General features: G+C 31.7%; 1 long non-coding RNA gene across 1 annotated transcript; it reads left to right on the forward strand.

The window, feature by feature from the left end:
• Positions 1-3,436: 3,436 nt before the first annotated feature.
• Positions 3,437-4,287, forward strand: LOC124421153. The gene is made up of 3 exons (XR_006941534.1): positions 3,437-3,789; positions 3,909-4,011; positions 4,075-4,287. It is a non-coding gene; the product is annotated as an uncharacterized LOC124421153 (long non-coding RNA).
• The last annotated feature ends 9,163 nt before the right edge of the window (positions 4,288-13,450 follow it).

Raw genomic sequence — 13,450 nt, forward strand, 5'->3', positions numbered from 1 at the left:
AAATTCTCGACCCTTTACAAAAAATTTCAACCCAATATCTCAATTACATTCAAAAATATGTTCATTTAAACCTGTATCCTTTAATTTCATATTTTAGTATTAAATATGTCATAACATGTTTAAATCTTATATTTACCTATTATCTATTTGTTTGCTTATCCTTATAATTGAAAGGTCCTATTATGCTTAAATTTTCAGAAATTTATAACTATTTTTTACCTTTTTTTCGACAGATCATTTCGTTCTGTTTCGTTTATGATCATTAAGGTAAAAATATACAGGTAACGATAATTTCGATTCATTCACTAATAAGAAATATCAATGACTGAATTACAGGTTATAGTAATATAGTCCTAAATGTTAATAGGTAAACAGTTCGTAATTTTTTACTTTAGAATACCTGTATCGGAAATGACAAGAATATATACCAAAACAAATCAAAAATTGAAAACTTTTTGATGTAAAATGTAAGTCTGTGGATGGAAATCAAAAGAAATTTCGATTAAAATTTTGTAGTTGGATGGAAACTACTACGGAAATCTCTACTTACAACACATCAGCAGGAGCGCCTTGCAAGTCATACGAAGACTTATGTTCAAGGTAAAAAAATGAGGGTCACACAAAAACTTTTTTCAATCTCAAATGAGGAAATTGCTGATACATTTAACCAAATGCTGGAAAAGGAAAACCAACCTATGGATGCCGTAGATATTGCAACTATTCTTCCTAATGCATCACCAAAACGACTTAAGCGAATTGTGGAAAGTATACCAACTCCAACATCACAATCAAATTTTACTGAAGAGGAAGCAATAGCGCTTATGTTGGAACTGGGTCTCAGTCGAAATAAGTACCAAATATTAAGGAAAGCTCTGCATGAAAAAGGACAAAATATATTACCATCATACAAGCCGATCCAGGAAAAAAACAAACTATCCTACCATCACCTATTGCTGTTAATGATGTGGAAGCTTGTATCGATATATCATCTTTGCTCGAAAACACAGCATCAAGAATTATGTCAGACTTTTCAGAAGACCAACTAAGGAAAATTCATAACTGTGATGTTGTCTTAATGTGTAAGTGGGGATGTGACGGTTTATCAGCACTTCCAGAATACAAACAAGTTAGAGTGCTATATTCGGCTGTGCCGAATTTTAAATACCCTCCACCAGCTACTTCTATGTTATTACTTTTCTAATTTATCAAATATTTGTAGAAATAAGTTTTCTCATGTCTTTAATAGAAAAAATCCCAAAAGTTAAATCGGGTTCAAAAAATTTTTGTAGACCCATTGGATTTAAATATATAAAAGAGTCAAGAAAACAACAAAAGATTTAGTGGAATATTTAAAGATGAAATAAATGCACTGGAGCCCATTTGCATATAAATAAAGGAATTCTCTATTAACGTATCATATCAGCTAAGCTTAACAATGATTGATGGAAAGGTCAGCAATGCCCATAACAGAAACTTCTTCCTTCTGGAGATGCTCAATATGTAATGAGAAAAAGTCGCAATTCTCAAATATAAACAAAAGCAGCAGTATTAATGAAGAAGTTGTCTTTCGGAATTTCACCACTCATGCCAGAATACGATTTTTTGATTATTTTTACACATAGCATACGACCTCAAATATGAAGTGTGCCAGAGAATCTTACTAAATCAACAAAAAATAATGAATAATTGAAAGAACTGAGAGCTGCGGAAAAAGCAGAATCCAAATCGATTTGGGGAATTACATCTGAAATTTCTAAATTACTTGTATCTCTGTATCCATGGAGGGAACTAACAACAACAGTAACAAAGTATTGTGTCATGGTCAAATAATAATTGAATCGAATATTCTTCCACTTGGAGAGTTAACAGAAGAAGCCCAGGAAGCGAGGAATCGAGATTTTAAGCATGTTTAACTTTTTAGCTCAAGAAAATGCTCCAGGCAATCACATAATGAAGATATTTTAAATAGTTTACTTTATCTTCTGATCCTATTCTTTCAACTTTGCGAAAAAGATGGATTTGTTATGAAACTCTATCATCTCAAAACGAGGAAGATTTAAAGGACTTATATTACCTTCTGGATATGTATACCGATATGACAGATTATTTTATAGAAAATAAGTAGTGTTAGGAATTAACTATATAAGTAGGTTGTAAGAATTAATTGAATTATGTTTAAGATAAACAGTTCAAATAAAAAAAGCTATTATACTAACTGATGATATTGTATTAAATTTTGTTTTATATTTCGGTGGGCGGGAAAGATGGTTTGTGTGGGGTGATTTAGGTGTTGTTGTGCGTGGCTCATAATAAAATTATATTTTTTTATTGTATATACAATGTTATAGTCTTTAATAAAATAATTAACTAAAAAATTTTTAAAAATTGTCCAAATATTTTATTCAACACCAAATGTATGTTCTGTCATACTTAATACTAAAATATGAAAAATATGAAATTAAAAGATACAGGTTTAAATGAACATATTTTTGAATGTGATTGAGATATTGACTTGAAATTTTTTGTAAAGGGTCGAGAATTTCCATATCTAACTAAAAAAAATATTAAGGGATAAATATGGACTAAATTGTTGTAGTTATCTGCGACCCTATTAAAATTTTGATATAAATCATAGTTTTAGAAATTTAACAAATATGTAATATATGAAAAAATCTTTATTTATGAACAAAACTCAATGAAATCTTCAACGCTTGTTAAATTTGTCATTTCAAATAAGAAAATGCAAAAAAGGGCATCCCGCAATTCCCAAAAATAGGAATGAAAATCCCAAAAATGGGATTTTTTACATTTTTGCCCATAGGGTCCACATTTCTTTCAGGGCTGGGAAAATACTTTTGGTGTAAAAAAAAACATATTGAGGTTTCCAAAACTGCTTTCAGTTTTCTGATCCCAGCTTTGGGATTTTAGAACATGTCGCCCAAAGTTGAAGTTTTGATAAAAAATAGGTCATATTCGGAAGGACGCAGTGGCAACATTTTCAAAAAATAGGACAAGTTTTTTACACCAAAGCGTTCTGCGTAAAGATACCTTTTAAAAAACTATAAAATTGTTATAAGTTCTTAAAGAAAATTTTATTTTATTAATAAAAGAGTTAAGACACGATTTGGGCAAAAAAACGGCAAAAATCTAAAATTTTTTGAATTTTTAAATAAAAAAACGTATATTTTGGGTCTGTAAATGATATTGATCTGAAATTTTTTATACAACGAATTATTTTCAGCCTCCAAGGCAGACAGTCTAACATCTGTATTAGTTTCAACCCGGCGTATTGAATTGTTACAATCAACAATTTCAGATTTCAACTCTGTCACACACGAAGACAGTTCTTTTTTAATGTCAGAAACTACATCAGTAAAAGATTGCTTAATAAAATCACGGTCATCATTCCCTTTGGCAATAAACTCATCAAACTTAGAACTTAACCCATCAAATTTGGCATTCATGTGTAAGACATGGACTTGACTTCATTAATTTTAGTCATTTCTTCATCAGAAATTTTTGCACAAGATGCATGTATCCACAATGAACAGATGTCGCATAAAATGCTAGATTGACTGCCTATGCAGAGATTACAATCGCCACACTTATGAACTTTCTTACCCGGAGCCATTAGAAAAGTATAATTGTTGTTATATTTATATGTATGTATGTGAGTATATTAGGTACACAAAATGGCGCTAAAAAAGTCTTCAAAAATATATACAGCAACAGTAGTAACAACAATGCAACAGCAGCCTCCACAGGAAATAAGTTGAACCAAAAACGTATGTAAGTATACCACAAAATATAATTTCAGGTGATATCATTCATATAAGAGTTTACAAAATTCTTATAGAGTATTAATAATTGCAATGTATTCTCCTTGTTAACTCAATAACAAATTACAGCATCAGCAACAACAATGTAACAGCAACCATAACCAGGAAAAAAATACCACCAAGAAATTAAGGCAAAGAATATCACGACAGCAAAAAATTCCAAGTATTCCAAGTAATATAGCACCTTCTTTACGGAGTTATTAACTTTTTACATTTAATACATTTTTCTTTTTAGTTTAAATAATAAAAGAAATAAAAATTAACCAGCTGATATAAAAAATCGCGTTCACTCAGGCATAGCGTTGCCAGATTAAAAATCTTTGCGTTGCCAACTATCTAAGTTTGTTTATTTTCAAGAACAGGGTGCACACGACATCAATTAAACCAATTTTATTTTATTTCGGGACTATATCTCGCAGTTGAAAACTATCCAACACCAAAAAACGCTGATGAGGCAAGTCGATTTGTAAGTCTTTTTAAACTATTATAGAAGATTCATCAAAACATTTTCCGATTATTCAAGACATTTGACACGGTTATCGAGGAAAAATGTTAAGTTCAAATGGACTGAGACTTGTGATTTGGCTTTTAAACATCTAAAAAAGGCATTAATGAGTCCAACATTGCTTCAGTATCCAGATTTTTCAAAAGAATTTTGTATAACAACTGATGCAAGCAAACAAAAAAAAAAAAAAAACAATGGAAAGCACCTTCCATACTAATTCTGGAAGAACATGACTGGTGATATTACGAAATATGTTAAAGTGTGCCAAAAATGCCAGTCGGCTAAAATTACAAAACACTCAAAAATACCATTGACTTTGACAAATACACCAGGTCAACTACCAAAATCATATAACGGAAATTCATATGCAGTCACAATAATATGCGACATGACAAAATATCTTGTAAGGGTACCTATTCAAGAGAAAAGAGCAAAATCACTTGCGAAAGCCATATTTGAATATTTTATTGACCGATGAAGACGTTTATTACAGACATGGGTACAGAGTACAAAAATTCGGTGCATAATGAATTATGTAACCTTTTGAAGATAGAAAATATTACATCGACTGCTCATTATCACCAGACGCTAGGAACTATAGGAAGAAGTCATAGAACCTTCAACGAAAATGTAAGATCATACATATCAATTTTCACCACAAATAACATACTTGAAGTACTTCCAATTTTGGTAAAAAAAACCTATGAATTTTACATTAGACTGTCATTGGAAGGATGTTGTTCATTTTTGTAAAAGCGAAAAATATATAATCGCATTTTTAGATGTGATTAAGATGTCGTTTGTAAAGTATGACATCAATTTTTTTTGCTGGGTAATGGCATAATTGGTATGTATACAAATATGTTATTTAAGAAAACTATTTTTTCTGTTAAATGTTAACATATTACACAACATTGTTTTATATTTTATGTAGATAACGTGATTAACTAAACAAAATCTGTTTCGAAATGCTTAATATTAAGAAACGCATATGAAGTATTTTCCCGGCTGGCGGCAGCTGACTTCTACGTTATGTAGATAAAAGGATTAACTAAAAAAAGACTGTTCCGGAACGCTTTCTATAACAAACCCCATATGAGGTATTTACCCGTCCGGCGGCTGCTACATTATGGCCAAATATTGAAAATTACTCCGCCGGAGTAGAATTATCCATTCGCAACAAATATTCATTTATTCGTAATATAATATTTTCATGAATATGTACTTTTTTGTTTATTTTTCACAAAAGAATTAAGTTTTACTTAACATCAGGCACTCACCTAAATTTTGCTAATTAAGCTGCTGAAATAGAATTTTTCGTTTGAAACAAACATTATTCAATTCAGAATATATTTTCCTCACAAATTTTAATATCTTTATTTTTTAATATAACATAAACATTTTACAAAAATCATCAAATTAATTCGCCGTACTTATGGTTTTTGACATCTACGTAAACCAAATGCAAAAACAAAATACATGTAAAATGTTGTTGTTGCAGAACTGCCACCACTTTATAAGAATTCGCCTTGGTTCATACTATATCACCTTTATGTAATGTAGAAGATTATGCTAGGAAGTTAAATACAGGTTAGAAATAGCACATAAGAGAGCACGAGAAATAATTGATAGGTATAAATTAAAAAAAATTAAATAATGATAAGACATTGTTAGATTATAAATTAAAAGTGGGAGATTTAATTTTAGTTAAAAACAAGTAAGAGTGCTATATTCGGCTGTGCCGAATCTTATATACCCTTCACCATAGTGTATTTTAAATATCTTTAATAAATTTTAAATTTTTTCCCGACTACATTATTATTACATCAAAAGCTAAAAGCAAAAAGAACAATAACAATAACAACAACGCTAAACGAAATAAAACACAATATACACAAGGCATCTAAACCAACAGACATCTAAACATACATAACAAAAAACACAGAAAAACAAGAACAAAAATAACAACGCAATAACGTCAACAGCATCCAAACCAAGGGTGTCCAAGCCCTATGCGCTTGGTACTCTTTTGTTTTTGTAAATGCGGTTAGACAGTGTGTTTTCTATACACTTATATGCGCTTAACATTAGTAATACGTTGTTGTTGTTCTTAACAGTATACAAGCAAGAGTAAAACAACAACACTTTCGTATTCATTGCTGGTAAACATTGACGAGACGTAGATTTTGTTTTTGTTTATCGTAAAAAAAATTGTTTTAAAAAGCACTTGGAAAAATTTGTGTTAGTTTTAAATTTCAAACTTACATTATTCGCATAAAAATTATACACCACTATAGTGGGGAGGGTATTATGCGTTTGTGCTGAAGTTTGTAACACCCAAAAATATTGGTCCTAGACCAACCAAAAAGTATACCAATCGCCTCAGAATCACTTTCTGAGTCGAATTAGCTATGTCCGTCTGTCCGTCCGTCCGTCTGTCTGTCTGTGTGTCCATGTAAACCTTGTGCACACGCTACAGGTCGCAATTTTCAAGATAATTTTGGCACATGCTGTTTTTTTGGTTCAAGGACGATCGCTATTGAAAATGGTTGAAATCGGTTCATTATTTTTTCTAGCCCCCATACAACCGTACCCCCCTAATCGGGCCTTTAGGCTCATAAGTACGTTAAATGTTTTATAATGTCAACGAAAATCAGCAAAAATTTGTTTTATAGAACAATAATTGACAATACTAATTTTTATCGGGCCTCATTTGACCCTAGCCCCCATACAGACTCCCCTTCAGAAAATGACTTGATGGTCAAAATTAACTTATAATTACTTATAAAACGATTATTAATGACTTTGTAGTAGACGTAAATTCATCTACCAAAATTTATAAGGATAGGCCCATATTTACCTGTTCTCCCCTATGAGCCCTCTTGTAGAAAATCTCTCTTTTTTGTCAACAATAAGTAAAAATATTCCACAATAAAACAAATTAAATGCTTTATTTAAAAAAAATCAAAATTTTAACATACTAACTGGTGTAGGGTATCATATGGTCGGCAATGTCCGACTATAAATTCATACTTTTTAAAATATATATTTGCAAAAAATGCAAATCATATTTTTTAAAATAACACACAGCTGAATAAAACCAAATACATCTCTACACACACGTGTACATCTTTTTCTTTTTTAACTATTTTTTGATGAAATTTTCAGAGGTTGTCTCAGATTTTTGCTCATATCTCAGTTATTTACCGACCGATTTTGCTGATTTAAAATAGCGATATTCTCGAAAGCATGTCTAATAGAATTATTGAAGATTCGGATCTCGCCGATATCTGGGGTCCTCTAAAAACTGATTTCAACAGACAGACGGACAGACAGACGGACATGGCTTAATCAACTCCGCTATCTATAAGGATCCAGAATATATATACTTTATAGTGTCGGAAAATTATATTATAGAAATTACAAACGGAATGACAAACTTATATATATCCTTCTCACGAAGGTGAAGGGTATAATGAAGTAGGTCACAAATTAGATCCACAATATAAAGGACCTTACGAAATTAATAACATAGATTTAAGAAATAATGTAACTATAGTAGATAAGAAAAATAAAAAATAACAAATAGTTCATAAGAATAGATTTGTAACAAATAATATAATTAACATTATCCTTAGTAAAATATGCGCATGTGTTTAAGTAATAAATAAGATGTTTATTCCCATATTTGTAATAAAATTAATTATTAAGATTATAGTAATAATTTATTAAAGAATGTCCATACATACAAAAAGGGTATGAACATTCTTCCGTAAAAGGAAGGTGTAGCATAAAACAAGTACAGCTTGTGCCGACAGAATATTGAAAAAGCAATTAAAAATAATATCATATTACAAAGTCGATAAAACAATCAATACATTTAATAATTTACTGATCGTGGCTTTGTTTGTATGTATTTTTTACGTTCAATGTTCTGTTCAATTGTTACACTAACCACTTTATGAATAATGCTGTGTAAGTAATTAATTGCTATATAATCTAAGAACTTTTTCAATAAAGACACACCAAGAGAGCTGTAATTTAGCTCTTGCGAAGAATTATAATATAACATAAAACTTCTTTTAATTGAAAAGCACCATAGAGGGTACGATAGGGAACGGAGACTCAGCTACTATAACAGCTAGCGAAGGAACCGTACACAGTGACGAACAGGTTGGCACAGATTTGATTCCACACGTCGAAGCTCCTATTAATGCTTTTCGTAATCAGATTATAATACGTCAATTCCAATCAGATATGATGGCACATATTAATCCTCATCCTAGCTACAACCGGCACACCATATCTTTGGAGGAAATTAGCGGGAAAATCTTACACGAATCCTGGGATTAAAATTCCTGAACAGTATTTGTGGTTATTACAGGAGGATTTTCACATTATAAGCTACGGATCACTCAGAGACTTGTAGAGGATATAACTTGTCCAGATAGGGTCTGTTCCTTGATAGAAGAGAAGCACAGAAGGGCACATAGGAATAAAGACGAAAATAAACTACAGCTCTTGGAAAAATACTATTTCCCTAGAATGAACAGTCTTGTAGGAAGATATACGAGGATTTGTGAAATATGCAAGGCTAACAAATATGATCGGAATCCGCTGGTACCTAAGCTTCAGGCTCCGATTCTTTCTTATCCCTGTGAAATACTGCACGTGGATATTTTTGTACTCCAAAATGAGTATTTAATTAGTGTCTTGGATACATTTTCAAAATTTGGGAAACTTTTTTCTATTAGGAATCGTTCAGCCTTGCAAATAAGGGAGAGAATCATAGAAATCCTTAATTACTTCTCGACACCACGAGGTCCATGGCTTAAGATTATCATTTTCACTTCTTGCATATGACAGATAATCACACCTAGTTCAAGAAGGAAAAAGGGGGAACTTGGCTTTCAGCCTTAGAGATGAATTCGATAAAATTTATGAAATGAAAACGGAATTGAAAGATAAAATTAGTTGAGATTAAGAGAAAACTAACTTAGAATAAGAATCTACTAACGAATAAGAATCTAATAAAGATGAATATAATAAAATTTATGAGATGGAAACGAATATGAAAGATGAAATTAATTAAGATAAAGGGACATAGAATAACATAGAATAAGAATATATTAACGTTCAAATATTATATAAGTGAAAATGTGAAGTAGAAATTTAGTTGTACTAACACTCTAACAATACAATCATACTAACACTCTAACAAACTAATCATAGAGCTAAACAAAATGACATTTATCATTCCAGTCTCACGTGGTTCACAGTCTACGAATCTCCGAATACCACCCGCAGTTGGTTACATTCAAATAAGGCAAAGCCAAGCTTTTTGATAGTTCATGTTATCAACTTAGAAGAATACGAGCGCCTATTAGCCCAAACCGTGGCAATGCTGGAAAAAATTGCTGTGGATGAGAAAGAAAGGATGGTAATTGATTTCCTTGTTAATACAATTTTTTCAATTAGATACGCTTAGGGGTAAATACAAGAAGCAGAAACGCTCTTTCAATTGGATCGGTTCAGCTTGGAAATGGTTGGCTGGCAATCCGGATGCAGCAGATTGGTATAATGTGTTGAGGTCTGAACAAAGCATCATTGAAAATGGCCAAAGGTGGCATAATCAACTCTAACGTAATCGACAGAGAAGAAATTCACCGATAATTGACGAAATTGCAACACTCCCTTATTCTAATTAATTGGAGGCCATAGAGTACGCCGATCCAAAGGTATGTACAAACGGTTCAATGATTCTCTATGTCCTTTCGCTGCCCAAGGAAAGAAATCAATAACGTGTGTGAAGAAAAGAGCTTGAGAAAACTCCCTGAAGATGATTGTGTTCTAATTCTCATCAAAGGAGGTGAAGCAAAATGTTCCGACAGATCATGTAAAGAAGAGGTTGTCGAACTTGTTTTGGAAGACACCATATTTATTACCAATTATGGAGGTAGTCTCCAGAGTGGTAACATTACAAAATTCCTTTCAGGAACCTACGTAGTGCGATTTAACAACGAAGAAGTGAAAATAAAAAATGTTATGTACACCAGCCGATGCGTGACATCTATACAAATCCTACCCCAGATCGTCACAACCATCCTAGAAGAAGGGCGGCAGATTGACATAGGTTATCTTCACAATATGAGTTCACAAAATATAAAAAATTAGAAAATCTAGATATAAATTTAATACTCTATAGTACCGGATTGCACTATTTTTTTGCTCCTATCATTCCTAGGCTACCTATGCTGGAAAGCTTTATACTCTTAAGTGCACGAGCAACGTTTCATGTAAAACCCACTACAATGGGAATGGAAGTAGTTGCACAACAATGGGAATGGAATAAGTTGTATCAGCAGAATTATTTAGATTTAAGCATTTAAAAAATATTGTTGAAGGCAGTCTTACTTGGGAAATTGACCAAAGCGATCGTTAAATAAAATTGTGAACCTAAAATTAACGTCTTTCATTTATAGTGGTCAAGTCGGTGTCTATTTAAAAACAATTTTTTATATTCGCATAACGTAGGAAGTTAACTTATATATAATTTAACACCCTTCTGGCCCCCAACAAGTTAAACATATTGCAACACGCTCATGACTCAAATGACGATTCAGCATTTATTGTTAGATGCTACCGGATACCACCAATTATGCGCGTGTGTAAGCTTATTTTAATTAATTATTAGTAAGCATATTTTAGCCTAAAATTAAGCTTATATTGTTATTCAAATTATAATATCAGTTCAATTCTAGGACCCGAACGGAATAAAGATTGCTTATGAAATTATAAATAATAGAATCGGTGTTTAATTTAATTAACAAAAGGTGAGTTGGGTCCCATTGGTGTCCCAACCCTTATTATTTTATTAACAACCGAATGGTTGTTTTAACTGGCGCCCGAGCAGGGACAATCCTTAAAGAATAATGGGTCGCCCTTAAAAATTGGTTTGGATCGCGAGGATAGTGTTTTATTTAACTAATATTTAAAAAAGGAAAAGAAGTGTGAAAGAAGTGTAAATTGAATAATTATGAAAATAATTAAATGAAACTGTGCAAAGTATCCTCGAAATTCCTTGATCTCCCACTATTAACAGTTATGTAAGGTGTAAAGGTGAAAAAGTGCAATAACAATATAAAAAGTGACCAATATGGGCTCTGAAGTAGCCCAGCGTGCTGCGATCCTGAAATCAGGCCCTCCAGTGCATAAAATTTTTTTATGTAACATAATAAATAATAATAGAGTCCTCTGGAAAAATGTGCAACTTTCATTCGAAACACCCTTTCCTTAATTGTGAAGATTACAGAGGGCTAAAGAGTGCTCCGGAAAACATCCTTGCAAGTTGCAGTTAACTTAAGAACCTGCACTACATAGTGGGGTTGAAGCTAACTCTTTTCGCCTGGTAATAGCGTAAAGTTTGGGAAGGTTCACAGGGTAAGATTCACCGTGCCTTAGTACGGCAGTATATGTTGAAGCAAATACTGTTCGAAAAAGGATAACGCGATACTGCATCCACGCCTATAATTAAATAAAATAAATCATAATAAAATAAAGATTAAGAACTCAAAAACATATATATGTATATATATAATAATAAAAAAATTCCTTAAAAGAAAAAAATAATTGAATTACAATAAAATAAAAAATGAAAAAAGTAAAGCCATAAGTTAAGAAATTTAAACAAAAATAAAAGAAATTAAAAAAATATGTATAAAAAATATGAAGCTTAAATTGAATTTATATATTAAAAATAAAATTTCGTAGAATATTATAAAAGCAAAATGAGAATTAAGAATTGAATGTGAATAAAATTAAATCTTTAAATTACTGGAAAAGGAATTTATTATCACATTTTATATACTTCCCAGTTTAGATTCTTTTTATGGCATCATCGGCGACGATACCCTTAAAGATCTAGGTGCTACAATTAATAGGGAAAATAATACACTAACCATTAGGCCCGGTATAGTCTTGAAGACAAATATACACAGCAAATAAATTATATAGATGAAAATGTCCCTACGGAAGCAAAAAAGGAACTTGAAAAAATAATAAGAAAATATAGTGCTCTATTTGGTCCACTCGAAGCTGGCGATATGGTCACAACAACAATTAATGCTGAGATAAAAACAGCTATCCTTACCCAGCAAATATGCGCCCCGTAGCTGAAGAACAAATTTCTGAGTTAAATCAAAATATCATTAGAACCTCTAATAGTCCATATAATTCACCAGTCTGGGTCGTACCAAAAAAAAAACCTAAATTAAATGGCGAAAAACAATACAGAATGGTTATCGATTTCAAAAGATTGAATTCTGTCACCATTTCTGATACTTATACAACACCGGATATTAATTCGACATTAGCCAGTTTAGGAAAGGCTAAATATTTTACAACTTTAGACTTGACATCAGGATTTTATCAAATTCCGACTCTGATATTCCTAAAACTGCCTTTTCTACCCTAAATGGAATGATTGATGACGTATTGAAGGAATATATTGGCAAAATATGCTACGTCTATATAGGCGATATCATTGTCTTTAACCTCGATAAAACTCATTTTATGAAAACTGAGGTAGAATTTCTTGGTTATATTGTGGGGTCTATGGAATTAAACCAGATCCTGCTAAAGTTAAATCCATCGAAAATTTATTGCCACCTACAAACTTGAAGGAATTGAAGAGTTTTTTGGGGATGACCTCTTACTATAGGAGGTTCATTCGTGATTATGCAAAGATAGCCAAACCTTTAACGAACCTCACAAGAGGTTTGTTTAACGAACCACCCAATCCAATTACTTTAAATAATCAATCCTTAAAGACATTTAACAAACTCAAATATATGTTGACCACAGCCGAAATTCTTTCTTTCCCAGACTTCGAAAAATCGTTTAATTTGACAACGGATGCATCTAACACTGCGCAAGGTGCCGTTTCGTCTCAAGGCGAACTTGAGAAAAACAGACCAATGTTTGAAACTTTTAATAAGTCATTAGCAGGGAAACCGAAAACATGCTCTAAAAAAAGTGTTTTAAGCGCTTTAAATATGCCGTAAAAAACTCAAAATATGCTCTTAAAATTTAAAAAATATGCTCTAAA

Source organism: Lucilia cuprina, chromosome X (assembly GCF_022045245.1).
Source record: "Lucilia cuprina isolate Lc7/37 chromosome X, ASM2204524v1, whole genome shotgun sequence".
Classification (NCBI taxonomy): Eukaryota; Metazoa; Arthropoda; class Insecta; order Diptera; family Calliphoridae; genus Lucilia; species Lucilia cuprina.